Source organism: Emys orbicularis, chromosome 4 (assembly GCF_028017835.1).
Source record: "Emys orbicularis isolate rEmyOrb1 chromosome 4, rEmyOrb1.hap1, whole genome shotgun sequence".
Classification (NCBI taxonomy): Eukaryota; Metazoa; Chordata; order Testudines; family Emydidae; genus Emys; species Emys orbicularis.
In genome coordinates, this window is record NC_088686.1 from 148,961,393 (window position 1) to 148,969,743 (window position 8,351).

Consider the following 8,351-nt stretch of genomic DNA (forward strand, 5'->3'; position numbering starts at 1 on the left):
AAATGGTGACATACCTTGGCAATATCCCGAATATGCAAAATGACTTTTCTTCATAGTCATCTGGGAAAGTAGTGTTAGGTGTGAAAAATCAATGAGCTCTGAGTAGCTCCTGTCTTTAGACTCTGCCAAGATCTAAAATGTCCTCATAAAAAGGCCTTTCTATGCCATATACTGCAGAGAGCTCTGGCTGGATGGCCTGATACTCTGCTACCTGTAGGGCCGACTTGCCCTGGTTATGGCCAGCCATCAGTGAGCTGCACCGATACAGGCACCTAGTATAGTGCGCTTCCAAGTAAAGTTAAGCTGCACCAATGCAAATACCAGCTTAGTGTAGACAGACAACTTGGCTACTATTTTCACCAGTGCAACTTTCTCCCTACTTGAAAGTGGTATACAAATCATGGCTTATAGCATTTTTTCCTGTCTTGAGGAGATGTTTGCACAAGTGGCTGGTCACAGATGGCTGAAATATCCAGTGCAGACAAGACCTTAGTCTGCCCAAAAAAAAAAAAAAAAATCAAGGGTAAATTTCCCCTCTCATCTCAGTGAGGTGTCAACATCGAAGCCTAATTCTGATCACAAATGCAGCCATATCATTGGTGGTGGCTGTACCAGAAACCTCCAGCTACTCACCATATGTGTGGGGCTGGACATAAAATCATACAAAATCTAGGGCTGTAAGGGACCTCAGGAGATCAAGTCCAGCCCCCTTCGCTTAGGCTGGACCACGTAAACCTAGACCATCCTTGACAGGTGTTTGTCCAACCAGTTCTTAAACACCCCCAATGATGGCGATTCCCCATCCTCCCTTGGAAGCCTGTTCTAGATTGTAATTACCCTTAGAGCTAAAAAGTTCTCCCAAAAATTAACCTCAATCTCCCTTGCTGCAGATTAAGCCAATTACTATTTGTCCTACTATGAGTGGACATGGAGAACAATTGATCACCATCCTCTTTATAATAGCCCTTAATATATTTGAATATCTCCAATCCATTGCAAAAGGGTGAGTACTGAATATGCATCAGTCAAATTTTAGACATTTAGATTACTGGGGGCAAGCTGTGAAGTGGATGTCCATGGTGAAGTGTTGGATGTCATGGTGTATTGTGTTATGTGGGTTTTCTAGTAAGCTGTTCCACAGCAGTGGTGAATATGCACTTCTGAAAGCTAATGACCCCTATCTGTCAAAATATCAGAGGTGAAATCCTGGCTCATTAAAGTTAGTTCAAAATCTTGCATTGACTTTAATGAAGCCAGGATTTCACCCTAAGTTATTAAAGAGTAAGAGACTCATCTATGAAAAATGAGGAAACTTAAAATTTAAATCCACTACTAGCCATCTTTTCCCTAGATTTGGAAAGCAGTTCCCCTCACTGCTGAGGTTCCCTGTGTGACTTGTTAGCAACAGAACCACTCGATGAATGTTGTCTTCTCCCCAGCAGCACAGGCAGAGAAGTGTCACCAATAACCTAACATATATATATATATATATATATATATATATATATATATATATATATATATATATATATATATATATATATATATATATATATATATATGCTTCAAAGAAATAATATCCTACACTGCCTAAAAAGCTGTCACTTTCTGGTAAAATCATCTAGGTAGAGATGCTCATTTTGCCTGGTTTTTTCCTGATTTCCATCTATTTTGCATCTTCAAGGACACAATGAGCTTATAGCTAAAGCACTTGCTGGTGCTATCCTTCCTGGTGTATGCTGTCTCCAGTAAATAAGATCCCCAGGGCTTTCCTCCTGATCACTGATGCCTTTGTTCAGTCTATAGAAAATCCACTAATGAGTAGGGGAATCAGCACCGTGACTCTCCTTTTTAGAAGGAAAAACGCAGTCTGCATCAAACCAAAAGGTAGAACTCTGCAAGAACTAGTGACTTCTCCTGCTGTTCACTTCTTGGATGGGATTGTAAGGTTTGGGGCATCTCAGGTGACTCCCCCTCTCAGAGACCACAGCTAGAACTTACTTGAGCCAGAGATTGGCTCACCTACAGGGTAAGTGAGGCTTCTCAAACATATTTGAAAATATCCATTACTTTCCTTCTCGGGCATGGCTGGTGGTCAGATCCAGGCAAACAAGGACCAAAGATTCAGCAGTGGCAGTTATCCCATAGTTCTTAAAGCAAACCGTAAGGTAGTCCAGCCGCTGTACTGTGGAGGGGAGTCAGTTGTTTTTGATGTTCAGATAAAGTAGAACTAAACGCTGGCATTTTAGTCCCTTGGTGCTTTGAAGTTCTCAATATTTTTGGGCTATTAAATGTAACACTCACTACAGCTCAAAGGGAAATGCTTAAGTACCTGATAGGGGGGAGGGGGCGGAAACCCTAAGTTTTCTCTCTGAACTCCATCTAGGAAGGCATATTGTTCATTTTAGACCTGAACTTACCTGTGTTCCAAAGAACCTGGCTGTTGTCTATGGGTATCTCTCCACAGTATTTTGGAGTGAGCCTCCCAAAGCAGCTCAACACTCAAGCTAGCTCTCTGACAGTAGCTGTGGAGACAGCACTTGGAAGTTGCGGCTCGGGCCCTAAAGCCTAGGGAGGGGGGTAAGCGTCCGAGCCCAAGCTGCAACTTCAAAGTGCTGTCTACACAGCTACTTTTTGAGCACTAGCACAAGCCCTGCAACCCAAGTCTGTTGAGCTGGGCTGGGAGGCTCACTCCAAAAGTCTGTAGACATACCCTAATAGCCTAAATTCACATCAGAAGTGCCAATTATGAAATTGCTGCAAGGGGAAGCTTGCATCATTCCAGGCTTCCTGCCTGATTTGGTCATACACGATAAAGGTCAATGTGGCATAGCTGGTCCACAGCATGTTGAGAGCCATGATCTCTTGGCAGCAGAAAAATAACACTTCATTTCTGCTGTGTTTTTTCCTCTTTTCCATTTGGCAAACATTTATTTCCCCCTCCCTCTATTTTGTATGGAGCACAAGTCAACATGGCATTAGCTTCTCTGCTTGTGCAACCCACTGATGCTAACTTAGAGTGCGTGATGGGTTAGGGAGCCTGATCTGCCCTGGTACTCAGAACTCCCAGTGAAGTCAAAGGCAGTGTTGTCTTGTAAGGTGTGCAGAATCAGGTCTAAGGCTTGTAAGTTATGCTACCTGCAATAGAACAGATTTACTTAGTGTCCTGGCATAAACAGTGGCCTCTTCAAAGTGGTTTTAAGCTGGTTGTATGTAGCCTTGACTTTTAATTGGGCAAGCTACTTACCAATGGACTTCTTTTGCATTCTGAAAAACAGACTGTTTCCAACTGCAGTTTTAAGAGCAACAGCTCCTAAATTACATAGTTAGAAACAGGATGATGCAGCTATCTGTGTTTTGCTAAGACATTCACCCATCTCTTTACCAAGAGATCTGTCTAACTTGCAGAGAATAACAGAAGTTATTCTGTTTCCCATAAACATACCCATCTTTGTCAATCAATGCCAAAGTGAAGCAGCTCTAATAATGGGTGTGTCTAAGGCACTGTCTACAGATCTGCCCTCGTTTACTGTTGCTCTTTCCTAGTATCTCTATTTTTCTCACTTATAAGAATGTATATTTTGTATAGCATGTGTAACATACTTTTGTCTATTGTAATTTACCTTCATTCAATAAAACACTACATACAGTGTGAGTCTCTGGTGTGGCTTCCATTGCATACAGGACACGCAACAGTTACAAAAAACAGACTTAATTAAATCTTCCAGAGAAAATGCAGCAAAACTAGGTCCTTCCACATGAGAGTGACAGTCAAGGGGGGAGAGGGACTGGTTCTCTTAATATGAAAGGTGGATGTTTCTTCATATTTAAGTGACCCTCATGAGCATATTCTTGATTTGAACAATTGGAAGGGTATGGGGTCCTCAGCAATTCTCATCCCTTCTGTCCCTGGATAGGGGACATCGCCTGGTTCCAGAGCTGGATTCCATACGTGGTAGCAGAGTGGCAGCTGGCTGCTCCATTGGGACTGAGCCATATCCTCAATAGGTGAGATTTGAGCATAAGAGTCTGAACTCCCAAGCGTTGATCCTGCCAGTTGCTGATCCATTCTGCAGCCTTACACAGCATTAGAGGGAGCTGAGTGGTTTAATCCACTTCCATCTCTAAGGGTACGTCCAGACTATCCGCCGGATCGGCGGGTAGCGATCCATCTATCGGGGAGCGATCTATTGCGTCTCGTCTAGACGCGATAGATCGATCCCCGAACGCGCTCCTGTCGCCTCCAGAACTCCACCAGGGTGAGCAGCGGTAGCGGGGTCGATGGGGGAGCCACGGCCGTCGATCCCGTGCCATGAGGACGGGAGGTAAGTTGAAATAAGATACGTCGACTTCAGCTACGCTATTCCCGTAGCTGAAGTTGCGTATCTTACATCGACCCCTCTCCCCCCTAGTGTAGACCAGGCCTAAGAATGTGGGGATAGGTTGGGAAGAAATGACTGCAAGTGGCAGTCTACGTGCAAATAGATTAAAACTGCAACATAGCACGAGTGCTATAGGGACAGCCTAACGGGCCATTAGACAGAAAGAGCCTGTTGGCATCAATGCGCAAGGTGTCACTTATTCCTAACACAGGATGTAGTTAGTGTAGTGGGTTGAAAAAGGATTCCTAGACTTTTATCAAATATCCTGTTGCAGCCCTCCCTCATCTAGAGCCTCTGCACTGGAGTGATATAGCGTATTGCAAGCCCTACTAGTGGGGTGGCTCCTACACATACCCAGTTTAATATAGTCTGTTACAGTATTTCAGTCTTCCGTTCTCACCTGTGGAAGCGTAAACCAGGGCTGTGTTTTTCCCCTGGTAAGAGGACAGGAATGTACTCTAGGCTAGCAGTGATGCAGGCATTTTCAAGATGCTCGTTTTCTTGCTCAGCTGCAAGAAAGTAGTCAATACAATAAGCGCAACTAATGTTTGCCGACAGCTTGGCCAAGGAGAACCACTCAAGATAAACCTTGCAAATAGTGAGGAAGAACAGGTCAAACATTGAACTGGAATTAGTCTTATATATTTCATATATGTACAACTGCTTACATGATTGTACAATCTCTTAATGTATTGTTAGCAAATCATAGCTAAAAATCAGATTAGATCTAAGTGTCCGAACAGATCCGTGGGCTACTTGTCCGTTGTTAGTGTCATTGGTCAAACTGAAAGTCCATCTCTTCTAAGAGAATGTGCAGAACCCTTGATGCATGGGAAGTTTTTACTCTTCTTAGTGTTTATGGTATCAGTCCTGTGGAAAGACTTCCTGAAGGAAAAGGTATTTGAGATGATCTAGCTGAAGCTGGCTAGCTAATGGCTCATTCATACTAGGTTCCAAGAGAGAGTTCTGCAGCAAAGGGCCAGTAGCAAGATTCAGACATTGTAACTAGGATTTCTGAGCTGATGTAACTAGAATGATCTGGTTTCGGAAGATTTGCAGCCTCGTGGCTTGTGTGCCCTTCTTGTGCATGCTGTGGCAGGCATTTAGTATTCATAGCAGATGATTCTTAATTACCAGCTTTGTTCCTGTCTCCTGCCTTCCATCTGGAAAAGTGAATTACTTTCATTTCAGGCCATTTATCTTTTCAGTCTGTTTTTTTTTAAATTGCTTTTAGTGGAGGAAGAAATCATTCTGTTTGTCATCTTCATTTTGTAACACTTTTCTAGTAGGAAACTCCCCCAGCCTTGCCCTGTGGCTGGAGGGTGTGTGCACTTCTGTAAGGCTCAGGGTACCTGCCATGTCTAGGCTACCTGTACAGGGCAAGCCACTCTGCTGCTATTTTCCACTCAGACATGCATATCCCGCTAGTGACCACAAATGGTTTCCTTTTGGCAACTGTCAGTTGATTTGACATGAGCTGGTATTCTTGTTCCAGGTCCTAGTAGCCAGGTGTCCCTACGATTGGTGATGTGAGCAAGCCCCCAGCTGTTCACCGCAGAAGCGGGAGACGGGACATCTCCCAGAGAGCTGTGCCAGCCTTTCTCTGAGAACTGTGGTAGGTTTTTGTTTCCCTTTGCTTAGTTTACCCATTTTCTTTCAATATATTCCTTCTTGCACTGTCTCTTGTTCTGGGAAGGAATGTGTAACCATTCTGTCTCCCCCCCCCTCCTTCCCCATTCTCCCTCTTGTACGCTGCTGTTGGCTGTGTTCACTTGCTTTGACGCAGCTCTGTGCCCCGCTCTAGCTTCCTCTGCCCTAAGCTTTGTGCTAAAATCCCACCCCCAAAGCTAGTACCTACTCCAAAGCAGGGTCTTGCCAGTTATTGCAGGTCTGCTCTGACCTACAAGGGAAGTTTGCAGGAGCAAAGCCCTAGTGGCAAAGAGCAGTGTGCATGACTGTATTAGTCACTTGGCATGTCACTGGTTATGGGAGTGTGACATATGGGAACCTTTGGCCTCTTCCCTCCCCCTCCCCCCCCCCCCCCCCACACACAGCTGCTGCTGCAGCAGAGCCAAGCAGCAGGGTCACCCAGGGGACTAACTTGGCAGGAGTAAAATCCAGATGCCGGGCCCTGCACTGTGCTTTTCCAGGAGCGCTAGCTGACCCGCGTGTAGGCCTGGCTTTGCTGCCAGCTGTTGAAAGAGGCTTTGCAGCTGCGGAAGGGCGATCAGCTAGCTGCCGCTCTCGCCTGGTAGCTTTGTGCAGGCTTGTAGTGTACTTGGTAGACGCTCCATGTGATCGCTCAGCTACTTACGTGCGCCTCATTCAGTTCCCATGTGTGCCTATAGGACCCATTGGGACTCTAAGGCTCAGCTTTCTATTGGGAAGGGAACTAAACATCAGGGTGGCTGCACTGGGATAGGTCTGTACAAAGCTTCTGGAGAGAGGAAAAAGGAGAGCAGAACAGGGCCCAAACCCAGAGCAAATAAATGCTGTTAGCTCTGGTGCCTGCCTGCCTGCCTTTGCGGACTTGTGCGGCTTTCTGCTGCAGATGAGGGGCAGGCCTCTGCTACAAACCCCGAGAGGTCAGAGCAGAGGCCTGGGTGTAGGGATTCCCGATTCTATACCTGACTGCCAGTCCCTCACAGGCTCCTGCTGTTTGTGTCTGACAAATGGGTAGACTTGCTTAATGATAGTGCTTTGAGATACTCCGAAGAAAGCAACACTTGGCATTGGCTCTGAGGGTGGTCCCCACAGTGCCATTTCTAAACCCTGTTTTTCTAACTTCCCTTGGCTGACTGCACTGTCCTCATTGCAGCAGAACTGCCCTACTGTTAGAAGAACTCCCCTGTCCTGAGTGTTGTATCCCCAAGCGCCTCACTTCATAAACCAAGTGCAATTGGGAAGGGCCGCACCTTAGCACACTTGTAAGGAGAGCCTGAAAAAAAATGTGTTCTGATATTGCCTTCGCTAGCAAGTTAGGAGCTTGCTTGTTCATCATGTTCAGCCCCTGAAGTAGTGACAGAGAACCAAAAATTATTGAAGAGATTGTGAATAGTTAATAGTCTGTTACCCAAGCATATTTAAAAATGAACACAGCAGCCTGGTGTGGGTGAGATTAAAAAACTGGGCCATCAAAGAGAGGAAAACAATTGCATCCACCTGGGATTTTGTTAATGACTTTCTTTCTTTTTTTTGGATTTTTGTTGCAGCTCCTATCTCCTCTGTGTTTTAATCCTTCAGTGATTGAAAATAATTGGATATTTTATTAGAACGCCTTCTCTTCTCCCTGATTTCTGGCTGCTAGAATTTATTTATCCCTATAACACTTTATGGTCCCTTTCAGAAGCTTCTCTAAATGTAGAAGCTACAGTGCTCATTAATCCTCTATCTACCCTCCTCCCAGACCACCACATGCCTTTATTTTTGGGACATTAATTGTCACAGAGACTTTAGCTCATCTCCATGGGTAAGGGACGATGTTCTATGCAGGATGACCTCTAGATGGCGCATTAGCATTGGGGATGCAATAATTGACTGTGATAGATGATTCAGAGGGGCAGTTTATGTAACATTACACGGGATCCATCTTTGCCAAGCACCGCACAGTAAAACAATGTGGGAAGAAAAATCAGCTTAACACTCAGCGGGGCATTTCCAAAGGAGGAAATAGCTGGAAGAGGGGAAAGGACCTAAGCTTAGAGGAACTGTAGTAATGCAGAGGAAAGGGGGAACAAGCTCTCATATTTCTCCACAGACAGTAACCCTAGTTTATGCTTCTGAGCCTAAACCTGCCTTGGGAAACGCATGCTGCAGCTGCCAGCCTCCTGGTGCGGGAGGTGAGACTGGGGGAGGTGCCCCCAGGTCTCAGTCACATCATCTGTAATGGTTTTGCCCCTCTTCACCAGCATGTAGCCTATTCTCAGCAGTAACTGGAGGGCGGGAGGGAGTTGTTGCTGCTGACTGTGG